Source organism: Mobula hypostoma, chromosome 30 (assembly GCF_963921235.1).
Source record: "Mobula hypostoma chromosome 30, sMobHyp1.1, whole genome shotgun sequence".
Lineage (NCBI taxonomy): Eukaryota > Metazoa > Chordata > Chondrichthyes > Myliobatiformes > Myliobatidae > Mobula > Mobula hypostoma.
In genome coordinates, this window is record NC_086126.1 from 16,353,132 (window position 1) to 16,373,082 (window position 19,951).

General features: G+C 46.6%; 1 protein-coding gene and 1 pseudogene across 1 annotated transcript in view; one reads left to right on the top strand and one right to left on the bottom strand.

The window, feature by feature from the left end:
• Positions 1-19,951, bottom strand: part of LOC134339768 (histone H2B-like) — a 75,321-nt gene that overhangs the window by 16,804 nt on the left and 38,566 nt on the right. The gene's annotated exons all lie outside the window — the stretch shown is intronic.
• On the top strand, positions 434-19,427 carry LOC134339770 (histone H3-like; annotated as a pseudogene).

Here is a 19,951-nt window from a genome sequence, read left to right on the forward strand (position 1 = left end):
CAAGTTTGCTGATTACACCACTATCAAAGCTGGTGATGAATCAGCATACACGAGGGAGATCGAAAACTTTGCTGAGTGGGGTAATAACAACAACCCCTCACTCAACGTCAGTAAGACCAAGGGACAGATTGTAGACTTTAGGAGGGAAAAACCAAAGGTCCATGAGCCAGTAATCAAAGGATGATCAGACGTGGAGAGAGTCAGTAACTTTAAATTCCTGTGTGTCACTCACTGAGAGGACGTGTCCTGGACCCATCGCATAAATATAATTGGGAAGAAAGCACAACAGCATTCCAGTTCCTCAGGACTCTGCGGAAGTTCAGCATGTGATTGAAAACCTTGGCAAACTTATATAAATGTGTGGTGGAAGGTGTGCTGACTGGCTGCACTACGGCCTGGTACAGGAACACCAATGACCCGTCTACAACCACTCTTTAACTTCTGTGGGCAAGCCAGTTCTAGATCCGCAAATCATTGTCCCCTTGGATCCCATGCCTCCTTACTTTCTCAATAAGCCTTGCATGAGGTACCTTATCAAATGCCTTGCTGAAATCCATATGCACTACATCCACTGCTCTCCCTTCATCAATGTGTTCAGTCACATGCTCAAAAAATTCAATCAGGCTCGTAAGGCACGACCTGCCCTTGACAAAGCCATGCTGACTATTCCTAATCATATTATACCTCTCCAAATGTTCATAAATCCTGCCTCTCAGGACCTTCTCCATCAACTTACCAACCACTGAAATAAGACTCACTGGTCAATAATTTCCTGGGCTGTCTCTGCTCCCTTTCTTGAATGAGGGAACAACATCCGCAATCCTCCGGAACCTCTCCTGTCCCCATTGATGATGCAAAGATCATCGCCAGAGGCTCAGCAATCTCCTTCCTCGCCTCCTGCAGTATCCTGCGGTACATCTCATCCGGTCCCGGCCTCTTATCCAACCTGATGCTTTCCAAAAGCTCCAGCACATCCGCTTTCTTAATATCTACATGCTCAAGCTTTTCAGTCCGCTGTAAGTCATCACTAAAATCATCAAGATCCTTTTCTGTAGTGAATATTGAAGTAATGTATTCATTAAGTACCTCTGCTATTTCCGCCGGTTCCATACACACTTTCCCACTGTCACACTTGATAGGTCCTATTCTTTCACGTCGTATCCTCTTGCTCTTCACATACTTGTAGAATGCCTTGGAGTTTTCCTTAATCCCGCCCACCAAGACCTTCTCATGGCTCCTTCTGGGTCTCCTAATTTCCTTCTTAAGCTCCTTCCTGTTAGCCTGACAATCTTCTAGATCTCTAACAGTACCTAGCTCCCTTCACCTTTTGTAAGCTTTTCTTCTTGACTAGATTGACTACAGCCTTTGTACACCACGGTTCCTGTACCCTACCATAACTTCCCTGTCTCATTGGAATGTACCTATGCAGAGCTTCACACGAATATCCCCTGAACATTTGCCACATTTCTTCCGTACTTTTCCCTGAGAACATCTGTTCCCAATTTAAGCTTCCAAGTTTCTGCCTGATAGCCTCATAATTCCCCTTACTCCAATTAAACACTTTTCAAACTTGTCTGTTCCTATCTCTCTCCCAGTGCTATTGTAAAGGAAATAGAATTATGATCACTATCTCCAAAATGCTCTCCTGCTGAGAGAACTGACACCTGACCAGGATCATTTCCCAATACCAAATCAAGTACAGTCTCTCCTCTTGTAGGCTTATCTACATATTGTGTCAAGAAACCTTCCTGAACACAGCTAACAAACTCCACCCTATCTAAACCCCTTGCTCAGGGGAGATGCCAATCAATATTTGGGAAATTAAAATCTCCCACCGTGACAACTCTGTTATTATTACCTGTTTCCAGGATCTGTTTCCCTATCTGCTCCTCGATATCCCTGTTACTATTGGGTGGCCGATGAAAAACACCCAGTAGAGTTATTGACCCCTTCCTATTTCTAACCTCCACCCACAGAGACTCTGTAGACAATCCCCTCATAACGTCCACCTTTTCTGCAGCCATGACACTATCTCTGATCAACAGTGCCACGCCCCCACCTCTTTTGCCTTCCTCTCTGTCCTTCCTGAAACATCTAAAACCCGACACTTGAAGTAACCATTCCTGTCCCTGAGCCATCCAAGTCTCTGTAATGGCCACCACATCACAGCTCCAAGTAGTGATACGTGCTCTAAGCTCGTCCGCTTTGTTCACAATACTCCCTGCGTTAAAATAGACACATCTCAAACCGTTGGTCTGAGCACATACCTTCTCTATCACTTGTTTGTCCTCCCTCACACACCGTCTCCAAGCTTTCTCTATTTGTGAGCCAACCACCTCTTCCCCAGTCTCTTCAGTTCGGTTCCCACCCCCCAACAGTTCTAGTTTAAACTCTCCCCAGTAGCAAACCTCCCCGCAAGATATTGCTCCCCGTGGGATTCAAGTGCAACTCATCCTTTTTGTACAGGTCACATCTGCCCCAAAAGAGGTCCCAATGATCCAGAAATCTGAATCCCTGCCCCCTGCTTCAATCCCTCAGCCACGCATTTATCCTCCAGCTCATTCTATTCCTATACTCACTGTCACGTGGCACAGGCAGTAATCCCGAGATTACTACCTTTGTTCTCCTGCTTCTCAACTTCTTTCCTAACTCCCTGTAGACTGTTTTCAGGACCTCCTCCCTTTTCCTACCTATGTCAGTGGTACCAATATGTACCACGATCTCTGGCTGTTCTCCATTCCACTGCAGGATATTTTGGACGCGATCTGAAACTTCCGGGACCCTGGCATCTGGGAGGCAAACTATCATCCGTGTTTCTTTCCTGCATCCACAGAGTGCCTAACTAAAGAGTCCCCTATCACTACGGCCTTTCTCTTCCTTTCCCTACCCTTCTGAGCCACAGGGCCGTGCTCTGTGCCAGTGACTCGGCTGCTGTTGCTTCCCCCAGGTAGACTGTCCCACACCGCCCCCCCAACAGTTCTCAAACAGGAGTACTTACCGTTCAGGGGGACAGCCACAGGGGTACTCTCTGGTACCTGACTCTTCCCCTTCCCTCTCCTGACTGTTAACCACTTGTCTGTCTCCTGTGGTCCTGGTGTGATCACCCTTGTATCACCTCCTCGCTCTTCCTGACCAGACAAAGGTCAATGAGCTGCAACTCCTGTTCCCTAACACAGTCCCTTAGGAGCCGCAGCTCAACAGCGGGTGCGGATATTCCTGTCCAGGAGGCTGGGAGATTCCAGAACTTTCCACATCTGACACCGAGCACAGAACACTGGCCTCACACACATACTTCCTTTCCGCAATTAACACAGGTAAACCTACTTCGCCTCATTATCAACTAAGCCAGTTGAGCCAAAGCCCTCTCACTCTGCTGCTCGCTGGATATGGCGGTCTTCTTTTTAACCTTTTCCTGCTCTACTGGCTGACGTCACGCGCCTGTGCAGTCTTGCCTCTCTTTACTCCGAGTAGTAAAATACCTTCGCTCCGGAAATCCTGAGCCGTTCCACTCGCAGCCTTGCTTTTCCTCATCCTCTTTAAACCACACATTTCTCTCGTTAAACTTTTGTTACACACACCTCATAATTGTCGGCATTAAATTCCATCTGCCATTTTAACAGCTGGACAACGTCCCATGTCAGTATTTGCTAGCCTTTCTTGCTGTCCACTGCACCCCTAATCTTGGTGTTATCTGCAAACTTGCTGATCCAGTTTACCACATTCTCATCCAGATCGTTAATACAGATGGAAAACAGCAATGGACCCAGCACCGGGAAGTTTAACCAGGACAGGATGTACACGGTGAATGACAGGTTCCTGAGAAGTGTTCATGAACAGAGACTTTGTGTGTTTCTGCCTCCACCAGCTCCTCTGGCAGCTCATTCGGGAGACCATCACTGATCCTTATCCCTCTCAAACCCCCCTCCCATCCCACCCACAATCAACAACATCCACATTCAATATACCCAGTGAATTGGCCACAGCCGTCTGTGGGGATGAATTCAGAGTCAGAACCAGAATCAGGTTTATTACCACCGGTATGTGTCATGAAATTTGTTAATGTAGCAACAGCAGTTCAATGCTGGACATGATAATATAGAAAGAATAAATAAATTACAGTATGTGTGTGTATGGATATGTTTATTATGTAGATTGAAAACAGTGCAAAAACAGAAATAACATATATAGAATACATCTAGAGCAGTTTTGTCTGTTTTAAATTGAGAAATCAAATATCTTCAAACTCCTGAAGAAATATATCCGCTGTCTTGCCTTCTTTATACTGTAGCTGCATCGATATGTTGGGACCAGGTTAGATCCTCAGAGATATTGATATCCAGGAACTTGAAATTGTTCACTCTCTCCACCTCTGATCCCTCTCTGAGGATTGGTTTGTGTTCCCTGATCAATCAGCTCTTTTGTCGCACTGACATTAAACACAAGGTTGTTGCTGCGACACCACTCAACTAGCTGGTATATCTTGCTCCTGTAAGTCCTCTCCTCTCCGTCTGAGATTGTACCAGCAATGGTGGTATCCAGCATATTTATGGATGGCTTTTGAGCTACGCTTAGTCACACAGTCATGGGTGGAGGGGGAGTGGAGCAGTCGGCTAAGCACAATCCCTGAGGTGCACCAGTGTCAGTGTTGATCGTCAGCAAGGAGGAGATATTAATTTGAATTTGAATTGACTTTATTTCTTGTATCCTTCATGTACATCAGGAGTAAAAATCTTTGTTACATCTCTGTGTAAATGTGCAATTTACAATCATAGTAATTTATATTAATTTATAATAAATAGAACAGCCAATGTAACATAGAAATACACTCAAATCAGTGTGAGTTAATCAGTCTGATGGCCTGGTGGAAGAAGCTGAGCTGGAGCCTGTGTGTCCTGGCTTTTATGCTGCGGTACCATTTCCCGGATGGTTGCAGCTGGAATAGATTGTGGTTGGGGTGACTCAGGTCCCCGATGATCCTTCAGGCCCTTTTCTCACACCTTTTGTTGTAAATGTCCTCAGTCATGGGAAGTTCACAACTACAGATGCGCTGGGCTGTCTGCACCACTCTCTGTAGAGTCCTGCGATTAACGGAGATGCAGTTCCCATACCAGGCAGTGATGCAGCCATTCAGGATGTTCTCAATTTTGCCCCTGTAGAAAGTTCTAAGGATTTGGGGGCCCGTAGCAAACTTCCTCGACCGTCTGAGGTGAAAGCAGCGCTGTTCTGCCTTTTTCACCACTCAGCTGGTGTGTGCAGACTGCGTGAGATCCTCGGGTATGCTGATGCTGAGGAACTTAAAGCTGTTTACCGTCTCAACCCCAGATCCACTGATGTCAATAGGGGTTAGCCCGTCTCCATTAATCCGCACAGATTGTGGTCTCCCGGTTAGGAAGGCGAGGATCGAGTTGCAGAGAGACCAGGTTCTGCAGCTTATTAATCAGGACTGTGGGATTGATGGTGTTAAACACTGAGCTATAGACAATGAACAACATCCTGACACAGGCTGTGCAGATGCACTACCCCTTGGTATGGAAATTATTCCTGATCTTTGTTCTAACAGGATGTCCTAGTATTCTGAGGCTGTGCCGTGTGATCCCAGACTGTCCCGCTTTCCGAAACATCCTCCCCACTCCATTGTAGGTCTTTCTATTTTTGATAGGTTTCAATGAGATTCCCTCATTCTTCTAAAGTGTAGCGAGTACAGGCCCAGAGCCAGCAAACAATCCTCGTGCATTAACTCTTTTATTGCCAGGATCATTCTTGTGTACCTCCTCTGGACCCTCTCCTATGCGAGCACGTACCTTTTTAGATAAGGAGCCCAAAACAGTTCACAATACTCCAAGTGTGATCGGACCAATGCCTTATAAACTCTGAGCATTACATCCTTGCTTTTTTGTTGTAGTCTTCTTGAAATGAATGCTGACGTTGCATTTGATTTCCTTACCACCAAATCAACTGGCAAGTTTATCATTAGGAAATCCTGCACATCTGAGACGTGCCTGACTCCCAGTACCCGGGAGGGGGACACACCACTGTGGCATCTCTCTTGCGGCCACAGAATCTCCTGCACATCCCCTGTACTGTGAGTCTGTTGTCATCACTGCTGTGATTGACCTTTCCTCCAGCGGAGCATCGGACCGGGGTGTCAGTACCACTGACTTGACGAGCTGCTGTTCTCTGGTTTGTCATCCTCCCAGGGGTATCCAAAGGAGTGTACTTGTTGCTGAGGGTCACAGCCACAGGGAGACATTGCACTGTCTGTCTCTTCCCCTTTCCAGTCGTGGTAGTCACCAAACTGACCAACCCACTGAATCTCTGGTCTCAGCATCCTGGAAACTCTGGGTCTGTCCATCTCCAGCACCATTCCCACTTCTAGTGGTCACCCTCGTGCATTAATCCTTTTATTGCCACGATCATTTGTGGCACCTTGTCAAAGAAAGCCTTTTGAAAGTCCAAATATATGACATCAGTGCATCCCCTTTATCCATCCTGCGTGTAATCTCCTCAAAGTATTCCAACAGGTTCATCAGGCAAGACTTTCCCTTAAGGAAACCGTGCTGACTTTGTCCTTTCTTGTCCTGTGTTTCCAATACTCCTTAATAATTGACTCCAGTATCTTCCCAACCACTGAGGTCAGTCTAACTGGTCTATAATTCCCTTTCTGCTGCCTTGCTTTGTTGTATGCCCTCCCTTTTGGTTTTACATTAGCTTTGATTTCCTTGTCAGCCACGGTTGTACTATTTTGCCATTTGAGTATTTATTTGTTTTTGGAATACATTCATCCTGCACCTCCCTCATTCTCCCCAGAAACTGTTGCTTCTCTGCTGCCATCCCTGCCAGCATCTCCTTCCAATTTACTTTAGGCAACTGCTCTCTCATACCACTGTAACTGCCTTTAATCCACTGAAACACTGCTGTGTCAGACTGTACTTTCTCCCTATCCAATTTCAGGTTGAACTCAATGATACTGAGATCACTGCCTCCTAAGGGTTCTTTTACCTTCAGCTCCCTAATCACCTCCAGTTTATTCAATAACACACAATCCAGTATAGCTGATCCCCTCGCAGGCTCAATGACAAACTGCTCTAAAAAGCCATCTGTTCAGCATTCACCAAACTCACTCTCGAGATCTATTTCCAACCTGATTTTCCCAATCGATCTGCATGTTAAAATCTCCCATGACTCTGATGAAATCTCCCACAACATTGCCCTTTTGACCTGCCTTTTCTATTTCCTGTTGTAATCTGTGGTCCACATACCAGCAACTGTTGGGAGGCCTGTAAACAACTACCATCAACGTCTTTTTTACACTTGCAGTTTTTAAACTCAACTCACAAGGATTCAACATCTTCCGATCCTGTGTCACATCTTTCTACTGATTTGTTACCATTCTTTACCAGCAGAGCCATGCCATCCCCATTGTCTACCTTCCTATCCCTCTGATACGTGTAACCTTGGGCATTTAGCTCCCAACTAGAAACATCCTTCAGCCGTGATTCAGTGATGGTCACAACATTAAACATGACAATCCGTAATAGGGCAATAAGATTATCCACCTTATTTCTTACACTCCGTGTATTGAGATATAACAGTTTGAGTTCTGCATTTGCTACCCTTATTGATTCTGCATCCCTCATGCACTGATACTCACCCTGCTGGCTGCAGTTATGTCCTATCATCTGCCTGCCCTTCCTGACAGTGTGACTGCATGCGATCTTTGCTTTTTTACCATCTGTCCTATCCTGCATCCTTTCACACCAGTTCCCACACCCCTGCCACATTAGTTTAAACCCTCCCCAACCGCTCTAACAAACCAGCAGTATGCCCACAAGAAAACTAATCTCAGGGTTGTATATGGTGAGAAAAATGTATTTAGATAATACATTTACTTTCAGCTTTGAAGTTTGTAGTAGAGAGCCGGGTGTTGTACTGGTGTCTGTCCTCACTGGCCGGTGCTGTGCTCTGGCAGCTCAGTGGGTTTGGTATACAGTGTCAGTGTTTTGACAGAAGTGTGTCCTTATTACACAATTGATCTTGTCCATCCTGGAGCTTGGAAGATTCACTGGCGACCAGAGTGATTTTTTTCAGACTATTATTGGGCGGAGAATCATTCTGTGATCGTCGAGACTATTTGACCCATCAAATTTATACCAACTCCTGCTACAACATTTCCACAGTCCCATTCCCCACTCTGTCCCCACAGCTCTGCAGGTCATTTCCCCTGAAGGACCTGTCTAATTCCTCTTTGAACACTGGTTGTTCCTGCCACCACTCTGCTGAGTCCCATATTTCCCAAGGTGAAGTCAAGAATGTCCCTCTCCCTGGTGGACGACATATTGTTTCAGGAAACCTTCCTGAGTACAAATAATGCTCCATCCAAGCCTCAGGGTGCAAGGGAGTCCCAGTTACTCTGGGGAGATTATTCACTCACCAAATCTACTCTGTAGTTTTTGCATCAGTCCATAACCTGCCGACATATCTGTTCCTCTCTTACTGGCTGTTGTGAGGCTTACAGTATAATCCTAGCACGGGGATTGCTCCTTTCTTATTCCTGAACTCTACCCTCATTGTCTGACTGGAGGAGCCTCCAGGGTGACCTCGACCTTGTGACATTCTGCCTGATCAGCCGTACAGATCCCCAACCTCATTCACCTCCCTCTGGACTGTCTGAATCATCTGAATCCTGGAATGTTTCACTACCAGTCTTGCCCTTCTCTCAGCTGGATCTCTGTAAACACAAAATACTCTGCGGATGCTGGGGTCAAAGCAACATGCACACCACGCTGGAGGAACTCAGCAGGTCGGGCAGAATCCGTGGAAACGAAAAGTCACCGTTTTGGGCTGGAACTGTAATACCTTTTTTATTTCTTCCCTCGCTAGCGGGTGGCACTGGGATTAATCCTGCCCCCCCCCCCCCCGCCACCACAGAGTTTCTACTTAACTTTTCCTCAACTCCCTAAGTTCTCTTTGCAGGACTTTGTCTCTTTTGTTAGAGCCAATATGGACCACGACCTCTGGCTGCTCACCCTGCCCTTTCAGAATGGCCTGTACTTGTTCAGTTCCATCCTCGGCCCTGGTACCAGGGAGGTAATGCACCATCCTGCAGTCTCTCTCCTTACCACAGATACACCTGTCTGTGACCCCGGCTAAAGACTCCCCTGTCACTGAGGCTCACCGAGAACACAGAACAGTACAGCACAGGAACAGACCCTTCTTCCCATGATGTCTGTGCTGAACACGATGCCAAATGAAACTAAATCTCTTCTGCTTGCTTATAATTCATGTGCTTAAATTCTCTGAATATTCATGGACTTGTCTAAAACCCTGTTAAATGTCATTATCGTATCTGCTTCCACCTCTCCCCATGGCAGCCCATACCTGGCCCTCTCCACTCTCTGTACAGAAGCAGAAATCTTACCTGCCCTAATGTCCACCTTTAAATTCTCACCCTGACATCTTAAAGCTGCAGCTTCTCATATTTGATATTTCTACCCTGGCAAAATGATTCTGCCTGTTTACCTTGTCTACACCTCTCATAGTTTTATAAACTTCTGTCAGGTCTCCCCTCAGTCTCCTTCACTCCAGGGAAGACAGTCCCAGTCGGTCTGATCTTTCCTTGTAACTCAAGCCCCCAGTCCAGGTAACATTCCTGTGAATCGTTTCTGCACCTTTCCAGCTTAATCACATCCTTCCTCTCATGTGACCAGAACTGCACAGGGTGCTCCTGGTGTGGTGTCATTATTGATTTGTACAACTGTAATGTGATGTCCCAACTCCTCTCAGAGCCTTTGCCGATGAAGACAAGCATGTCGTGCTCCTTCTTCACCACCTTGTCTACCTGTGTTGGCACTTTCAGGGAATTACGCACCTGTGCCCCAGGTTTCTCTTTCATCAACACTCCTCAGGACCCTCCATTCACTGGGTACGTCCTGACCTGCTTTAACTTCCCAAAATCCATCATTGTGCACTTGTCTGTCACAGTAACAACACTCCTCTGTTTCTCTGCACCAACACCCCAGCAGTAAATGTCAATGAACCATTCACCTCTGAACCTTGGTCATATATGGTTTTATGAACCACTCACTGCTCCCGTCTCTATTTTGTTGTGTAGTTCAGCACCTCGACCCCTCTCTATTTCTCTCGTTTACAATTTATCTCCACATAAATCACAGTCTGACTTCTGATTCCTCCTACCACTCTACATGCCATCAGACTTCACCACATTAAACTCCATTTACCAAGTATTCTGCTCACCTGCTTCCCTATGTCCCGTTGGAGAGATGAAATGTCCAATCACAACATGTCCCCCACCACATTCCCCGTCATTGCCACCGTGGATTCCTCACTCTCTGCCCCTCCTCTGGGTCATTAATATCAATAATAAATCATTGACGATCCAGAACTGGTCACTGGGAAACTCCACTAGTAATATCATCCCAGTCTGAAACAGACCTGTTATTCTGTCTCAGTATGGTAACCAGTCTTCAGTCAGTATTAACACACTTCCTTCCCAGTACTGAGCTCTGGTCTTGTGCACCAGCCTTACACGTGGCACCTTGGCAAATGGCTCCTGAAAATCCAAAAACACCACTTCTCCAACTTCCCCTGCAAAGTCTCAAATCTCTGGTATGTTTGTCAAACATGACTTAACATTCAGCAACCCAGGTTACAGGGTCCAAGACCAGGTTCCAGATGGACAGGGCGGTGAAGAGGCTTTTGGAACACTGGTTTCAGTCAGGGCACCGAATATAGAAGCTGGGATGAAATGTTGCAGTTGTCCAACACATTGGTTTGGCCGCATTTCGCAAATAGTGTTTAGTTTTAGTGACCCTGCTGTATGACAGACACCATTAAGCTGGGAAGAGAGCAGAGGAGATTTACGAGGATGTTGCTCGATCTTGAAGGACTGATTTGTGGAAAGCGTTTTGGTCAATTTTCCTTGGAATGTTGGAGAATGAGTAATGATATTGCAGAGGTGTATAAAATTATAAGGGGCCTGGGTTGGGTCAAAGATAACAATCATTTTGCCAGTGTTGGGGAATCAAGAACTGGAGGGCATTGGTTTAAGATGAGATTTAATAGGAACCTGAAGGGCAACTTTTCCAGTTAGTGGTGGTGAGGGGGTTACAGACCACGAGCTCAGATGGAAACTTTGGTCATCGTGGACCATTTGAGCTGAAGGTCTTGTTTCTGTGCTGTGTGAATCTGACTGTAAACCCTGTTGACTTAGTTCAATGACATTAAACTTTTCGAAATGATTTGCTATTTCTTGATAGATTATCGACTCCAGTACCTGAAGTGAAGTTAACAGGACTACAATTACCTGCTTTTTATCTCCCACCCTTCTTCAACAATGGTTTTCAACTAACTGGGACCTTTCTGTAACAGTGAGTTTTGACAGACTTCAATGTCTCTACTTTCTCTCCAGACTTTAGTGCAGGTCGTTGGGACCTGGTAATGTTTGCTTTTAGTCCCATTAGTTTCTCCCTGGAGACGGCGGTTGTTACACATTATGGCACAGTATTGAAATGTCACCATCAGATATCTGTGGGATGTTTTCTGTGTCCCCACTGTGAACACTAATTCCTTGTCGGTCTGATGGTCTGATGTTCAGTGCAGACTGGCAATCCTGCGACACCACTGGTGCTTGACTCCGTCGGTCTCCGCCGTCGCTCTGGATTCATCAGCTCCTGCATGGGCAACTGCTTGCTTTACGTATCGTACGTCCCTGACTTGCTTTACGTATCGTACGTCCCTGACTTGCTTTACGTTTCGTACGTCCCTGACTTGCTTTACGTATCGTACGTCCCTGACTTGCTTTACGGTTCGTACGTCCCTGACTTGCTTTACGTATCGTACGTCCCTGACTTGCTTTACGTTTCGTACCTCCCTGACTTACTTTACGTTTCGTACCTCCCTGACTTACTTTACGTTTCGTACGTCCCTGACTTGCTTTACGTTTCGTACGTCCCTGACTTACTTTACGTTTCGTACGTCCCTGACTTGCTTTACGTTTCGTACGTCCCTGACTTGCTTTACGTTTCGTACGTCCCTGACTTGCTTTACGTTTCGTACGTCCCTGACTTACTTTACGTATCGTACGTCCCTGACTTGCTTTACGTATCGTACGTCCCTGACTTGCTTTACGTTTCGTACGTCCCTGACTTGCTTTACGGTTCGTACGTCCCTGACTTGCTTTACGGTTCGTACGTCCCTGACTTGCTTTACGTACCGTACTTCCCTGGCTTGCATATCGACTTCCACAGCTAGGGCGCAATATCCATGGTCGACCCTGACCGGCGGAGAGCCATCACCAACATGTTTGCACGTGGCCTCCTCTACTGGTACGACGAAGCCAAGTACAGGTTAGCCGAACAACACCTCACATTCTGACTGTGCAGCCTCCAATCTTGATAGAATGAACATTGATTTCTACAAATTCCGGATATCACTACACTCTGTTTCCCTCACCCCCACTTCTTTTCCCCCATTCTGATACCATTTAACCCCTTCACCTCTCTTCACACACCCTCATGACCTGCCCATCAACTCTGTCTGGTTCTCCACCTCCTTCGTGTCATCCCATGGTCCAAAGTTCTCTCCTAATGGATTCCTTTCTCTTCATCTGTTTGTCTTTTCTGCCTGTCACCCAGCTCCTCAGATCATCATCCCTCCACAAACCACACGTTCCCTAAGGATGAGCTGAACCTAATGCAATCTGCAAGAGAACTGAGACTTCGGAAAAGATTTGTTTTCCAGCAAGACAATGACTGCGAGCTGAAAACCAAAGCTGCACAGGAATGCCTTAAGACAACAAAGTTCATGTCCTGGTGTGGCCAATTCAGAGTCCAGACCTCAGTCTGTGGCTGGACTTGAAAAGGGCTGTTCACTCATAAACTCTATGCATTCTGACAGACCTTGAGCAGTTTTGTAAGGAAGAATGGGAAAAATTGCAGTGTCCAGATGTGCAAAGCTGATAGTGACCTATCCACATAGACTCATGGTTGTAATTGCTGCCAGCGGTCCATCGACTAAATACTGACTTGAAGGAGGTGAATACACCTACCTGCACATGGTCCATTCCCTGTACGTTATATTACATGACTCCCTTACTCTTATACTCAACACCCTGACCAGTGGGAACCAGCATTCTGCACACCTTATCCCGTTGTGTAGCCACATTCAGTGAACTATGTGCCTAGATCCCAAGATCACTCTTTACACCAATGCTGTGAAGGGGTCAGTCATTAACATTATACTTTCTTCTTTCATTTCACCTCCCAAAGTGCAACACCACATTCCCTCCCAGATTAAATTCCTTCTGCAGCTACTCTGCATATCTGTTTGTGATCTGTATCCCACTGTGTGCATTGATTAATATCTACACTGTCCACAATTCCACCTATCTTGCTGTCACCTGTAGACTTGTAAACCACCCATCAACATTTTCATCCAAACATCGATATATATCAGAAACAACATAATTCCCAGCATCAATCCTTGTGGATCACCACTGCTCACAGACTTCCAGCCCTACTTAGCCTTCTATGAGAAAGCTATTTCTGAATTGAAATTGCAATTTATATTGAATCCCACTGCTCTTTTTCAAATGCCGTACTGAGGTCTATGCAGATCATGTCCACAGCCTTGCCCTCATCAAGCACCAAGATGTTGGGTCTCATTCTTTTTACATTATATGTCAATGATTTGGATGATGGAATTGATGGATTTATTGCAAAATTTGCAGATGATATGAAGAGACAGGTGGAGGCGCAGGTAGTTTTGAGGAAATAGGGAAGGACAGACAGATGAAGAGAATGGGCAAAGAAGTGGCAGATGGAATACAGAATTGGGAAGTGTATGGTCATGCACTTTGGTTGAAGAAATAGTAGGGTTGATTATTTTCTAAATGGAGAGAAGATACAAAAAATTGAGGTACAAAGGGATTTGGGAATCATTGTGCAAGATTCTCTAAAGGCTAATTTGCAGGTTGGGTCTCTGCTGAGAAAGGCAAGTGTGATGTTAGCATTCATTTCAAGAGGACTGGAATATAAAAACAAGACTGTAATGTTGAGACTTTATGAAGTACTGGCAAAGTCTCACTTGGAGTATTGGGAGCAGTTTTGGGCCCTGTATGGAAGGATGAGCTGAAACTGGATGGGTTTCAAACGAGATTCTCTGAAATGATTCCAGGATCAAACAGCTTGTCATATGAGGAACATTTCATGGCTCTGGGCCTTTATTCACTGGAATTGAGAACAATGAGGGATGACTAATTGAAACCTATCACTGTGATAAAGTTGATGTGGAGCGGATGGGAGTGTCTAAGACCAGAGGACACAGCCGCAGAATAGAGGAGCATCCTTTTAGAATGGAGATGAGGAGGAATTTCTTTAGAGAGAGTGGTGAATCTGTGGAATTCGTTGTCACAGGCAGCAGCTGTGGAGGCCAAGGCTTTAGGTATATTTAAGGTAGAGATTGATAGATTCTTGATTGGTCAGAGCATGAAGGGACACATGGAGAAGGCAGGAGATTGGGGCTGAGAGGAAAAATGGATCAGCCACAATGAAATGTCAGAGCAGACTCGATGGGCCAAATGGTCTAATTCTACTCCTATACCTTAGTCTCTGTCATCACCTCACAAACCTCGAGCAACTTTGTCAAGCGTGATCTGCCCACACAAAACCATGCTGATTGTCCCTAAGCAGGCCATGCCTTTGCAAATGTGCATAAATCCTGTACCTCAATATTTAACTCGGACCTGGTGGTCTTTAAACAACTCCCACATGTGGCTGCTCCCAATCAATGCCCCTTGGCTTCTGTCTTACTACGTCCTAACTTGCCCTCCTGCAATTTAGTACCTTCTTACAAGATCTAATTTTATTCTTACTCATAACTAAAAAAAATATAAGATCCCAAAATATTCACTGAGTCTTGGCTGTCTCCTGGTCTGGTTCATTTCCCAAAACTAATTCCCACATGTTCTCAACTCTGGTTGGGCTCGACATAATGTTTCAAACTTTCCTCAGATTCACTGAAGAAATCTTGCGCTTCTTAGTATTGAGCAAATTCCAGTCAATTCCAGGGAAGATAAAGTCCCCCCACTGGTTATTGTGGGGCCAGTGCAAACATCCCAATAGTGTAACTGCAGATTGCCTCTGTAAATGAACCTTCCAGTTTGCTGTGACATTCCCAGTGGGGTAACCTCTGCATCTTTTAACCCCCCCCTCCCACCCCCACTCACATGTAAAACAATCAAACCCAGGAATGTTGAGCTGCCAGCCCTGTCCGTCCGATAACATAAAACTCCTAATGTTGAAATAAACTCATTTCAGCCCATCAATCCCACCATGTTTATTAGCCTGACATTGGCTCTCGTTCTTTTCAGACCGTCTTGTCATACATACATTCTCCCACTTGCTACTCCAGTTCAAACTCTGCCAAGTGACACCATCAAACCTCCTGGTGAAGATATTGGTTCCCGTCCGGTTCAAATGCAAATGGTCTTGTTTGTCCTGGTCTCCCTCCTGCCTGGACCACCCATTAATCCATGAATCTGAAAACCTCCCTCCTGCATCAGTTCCTCAGCAACATATTAAACTGCGCGAAATATCGATTTCTCACCACACTAGCACATGGTTTTGGTCACAATTCCGCGATTACAATCCTGGAAGACCTGCTTTTTTTTAACCAAGTTCTCTAAAATCACTGTGCAGCACTTAACATCCCTGCTCGTTTAAACCCTTCCGTGTAGCACGAAGAAGGCTCCCCGGAAACATATTGGCTCCCCTCCTCCTTGGACCCGTCTCTCGTTTCCCTTGAGACCCAAAGATCCTTGTACCTGAAGAACCACCCACCTCACACCAGCTCCTCAGTCACCCCTTTACCTGGGCTTTAGAAGGCGCCAGAAGCGCGGTCTATATATCTGGTTATATATCCTGTTCCTGTATGTGACCAGTCTTTCATTTCCCTGACGACCCAGAGGAACAAATGTTCTAATGAATCAACCCTCTCATCACTGGAAGTGACTGCACCCTCGTCCACCAACTGCTGTGTGTGAGGGCGCTGACACTGGTCGTGGGGCCGGGAGGGACAGACCGAGGTCCTTGGGGATTTGTAGAATGGAAAAGCACTTCCTATAATTTAAAGCAGGAGAATCGGCAAATTCCCAGAAATCCCCCAGTATGTACGTGGTGGGTGAGGGAGTTTTGTTTTTCGCTGGAGCGCTTTGTGTCGGATGAATCGTTGGAAATTGGCGGGTGTGGTAAAGTGAAGGCGGAGCTGGACGATGAGAGGCCGCTCTCGGCTCTGTCCGTCACTCTGACTCTGTCTCCTCCCCTCCCCGCCTCTGTCTCTCTGCGCGTTTCTCGGGCAGGTCGGGGCGCTGTGTATAAAGGGAGACAGCAGCAGTCAGTTTGTTACTGAGCAGCGACCTGAGTGAAACATCACTCATACCAACAATAAGAGAAAGACAACTCAGATTCGTAGGACACATCATGAGCAAATCTAGAGGAAGACCTCGGCTCATGTACGTCAAAAGTCTAGCTAGGGGGCTACACATCGAGGAAATGGAAGTCATCCAAGAAAAAGGATAGATCTTTATGGAAAACCATGGTCACCAAAGTCCGCATCGGATATGGTACCTAGACAGACGGACATATCTTATAGTCTATGTCACCACCTCACAAACCTGAAGCAACTTTGTCAAGCATGATCTGCCCACACAAAACCATGCTGATTGTCCTTAAGCAAGCCATGCCTTTCCAAATGTGCATAAATCCTGTACCTCAATATGTAACTTGGATCTGGTCTTTAAACAAATGCCACATGTCAAATGTGGACTTGTCTGACAGTGGCTGCTCCCAATCATTGCCCCTTGGCTTCTGTCTTACTTCGTCCTAACTTGCCCTCCTGCAATTTAGTACCTTCTTACAAGAGCTAATTTTATTCTTACTCATAACTAAGAAAAATATAAGATCCCAAAACATTTACTGACTCTTGGCTGTCACCTGGTCTGGTTCATTTCCCAAAACTAATTCCCACATGTTCTCAACTCTGGTTGGGCTCTACATAATGTTTCAAACATTCCTCAGATTCACTGAACAAATCTTGCACATCTTAGTATTAAGCAAGTTCCAGTCAATTTTATAAAAGATAAAGTCCCCCCACTAGTTATTGTGGGGCCAATACAAACATCCCAACAGTGTAACTGCAGATTGCCTGGGTAAATGAACCCTCCAGTTTGCTGTGATATTCCCAGTGGGGTAACCTCTACATTTTTAACCCCCCTCCCACCCGCATTCACATGTAAAACAATGAAACCCTGGAATGTTGAGCTGCCAGCCCTGTCCGTCCGATAACATAAAACTCCTATGTTGAAATAAACTCATTTCAGCCCATTGGTCCCACCATGTTTATTAGCCTGACCTTGGCTCTCGTTCTTTTCAGACTGTCTTGTCATACAGACACTTCCTATAATTTAAAGCAGGAGAATCGGCAAAATCCCAGAAATCCTTCAAGTAAGTACGTGGTGTGTGAGTGAGTTTTGTTTTTCGCTGGAGCGCTTTGTGTCGGATGAATCGTTGGAAATTGGCGGTTGTGGTAAAGTGAAGGCGGAGCTGGACGATGAGAGGCCGGTCTCGGCTCTGTCCGTCACTCTGACTCTGTCTCCTCCCCTCCCCGCCTCTGTCTCTCTGCGCGTTTCTCGGGCAGGTCGGGGCGCTGTGTATAAAAGGAGACAGCAGCAGGCAGTTTGTCAGTGAGCAGCGACCTGAGTGAAGCAGCATCATGTCTGGCAGAGGGAAAGGAGGCAAAGGACTGGGCAAAGGCGGAGCCAAGCGGCACCGTAAAGTGCTCCGTGACAACATCCAGGGCATCACCAAACCGGCCATCCGCCGTCTGGCTCGCCGTGGCGGCGTCAAGCGCATCTCGGGTCTGATCTACGAGGAGACCCGCGGGGTGCTGAAGGTTTTCCTGGAGAATGTGATCCGGGATGCGGTCACCTACACTGAACACGCCAAGCGCAAGACGGTCACTGCCATGGATGTGGTGTACGCTCTGAAACGCCAGGGCCGCACTCTCTATGGCTTCGGCGGCTGAAAAACTCCCACCTCCTCCCGAGCACAAAACAAAGGCTCTTGTAAGAGCCACCCACCGCCTCACAGACGGAGCCGTATCCACAGACTTCTAATTATTTTTTATCGATACATTCAATTGAGTTGCATTTGATACAGATTGATCGATTCCGCTTGAAACATACTGCAATTCTGCCTTTCCAGTCGGTGATTACCGCAAAACCTGCATTAGGATCGATCTTAATCCTCTATCAGTTTCGAACAGAAATCAGTTCACTCGTTTAGAGAACGATTCTGCAGTTGTGAATTTAAATCTTAACTGAGGAAATTAGATATTAAATTTTTTAAATGAAACTGAAATTGTATAATTCGTCATACAATTAATTGTAAATAAAATGTCATCAAGTACCGTTGCCGGGTGGTCTTCAATTGCCGGGCGATTTTAAATTAATCCGGCGCCAATCACTCTGCATGAATGAAGTCCGACCGCCCGGCAAATTTTTATTTGTCGTAAATTTTTATTCGCCGCCAGCCTACCGGAAATGAATCAACCAATCGCAGTAAGGAACCTTAATAGACACCTGGTTCAGCCAATCAGAGGTGATGGGCGGACCCTTTCCAAACGTATAAAATCCTGTCCCGAAGCACGTTTCGTCTATCTTGTTCCTGTATTTCAGCCTGTGTTGTCGGTTCTGAAGGAGAATGGCCCGCACCAAGCAGACAGCGCGTAAATCGACCGGAGGGAAAGCTCCTCGCAAACAGTTGGCTACCAAAGCGGCGCGGAAGAGCGCTCCAGCCACCGGCGGAGTGAAGAAGCCTCATCGCTACCGGCCCGGCACCGTGGCTCTGCGGGAGATCCGGCGCTACCAGAAATCCACCGAGCTGCTCATCCGCAAACTTCCCTTCCAGCGCCTGGTGCGGGAGATCGCTCAGGACTTCAAAACCGATCTGCGCTTCCAGAGCTCGGCCGTCATGGCCCTGCAGGAGGCTAGCGAGGCTTACCTGGTCGGGCTGTTTGAGGACACTAACCTGTGCGCCATCCACGCCAAGCGAGTCACCATCATGCCCAAAGACATCCAGTTGGCCCGCCGCATCCGCGGGGAGCGCGCCTAAACCCGGCCTCCACACCAAGCACAACAAAAGGCTCTTTTAAGAGCCACTACCACAGCAAAGGAAAGGGCTGTCGCTTACTGATTATTGTAGTGACGATCTGCCTTCCTGATGGGGTTGTTCGGTTTTGCATTAACTGACCGCGATCGTCAGCTGTTCTGTGCCGACAGGTTAATTCAGCGAGAGACAGGAGATGAACGCGCTCCCTCCCTGTCAGGGTCTCACCTGGTCCTTCACTTCTCCCACAAACCTGCCATGTACCGCTGGTTCGGCTGTTCCGTTTTGTTTGCTTTGGACATGCCCGGCTGTCCTTGGAGTGGGAGCATGAGGTCGCGATGGGTAGAGAGGGGAATTTCCGAGAGCGGTGACCCCAAGGCAGTATTTATTGTTTTTTTTAATTTGATTTCACTCTCCAGTACATATTTAATGTTGGTGTTTTGTGTGAATAAACTTAAGTAGTTTTGTGGCTGGTAACTGAATAAAGGTCAGTCAGCAATGTCACCGGGTAGTTTATCATATATCTTCCCCCTACAGTCCACCCCCAGAGACAGATCCCTCTCTCAAGACGCCCCCTCCCCTCTCACATAGGTTTCAGCAGTTCCCAATCAACTCAGCTGAATCGGGTTTTGGGATGCGAGGTGCGGAATCTCCGTCACGCTCTCCTGGAGCGGGAGAAGGAACTGGGCCTGCAGACCACCCCACCGGTCTCACTCTCTCACACACACAGCCCGAGTGAAACACAGTGTTTCACTTCAAATCTGGGACGT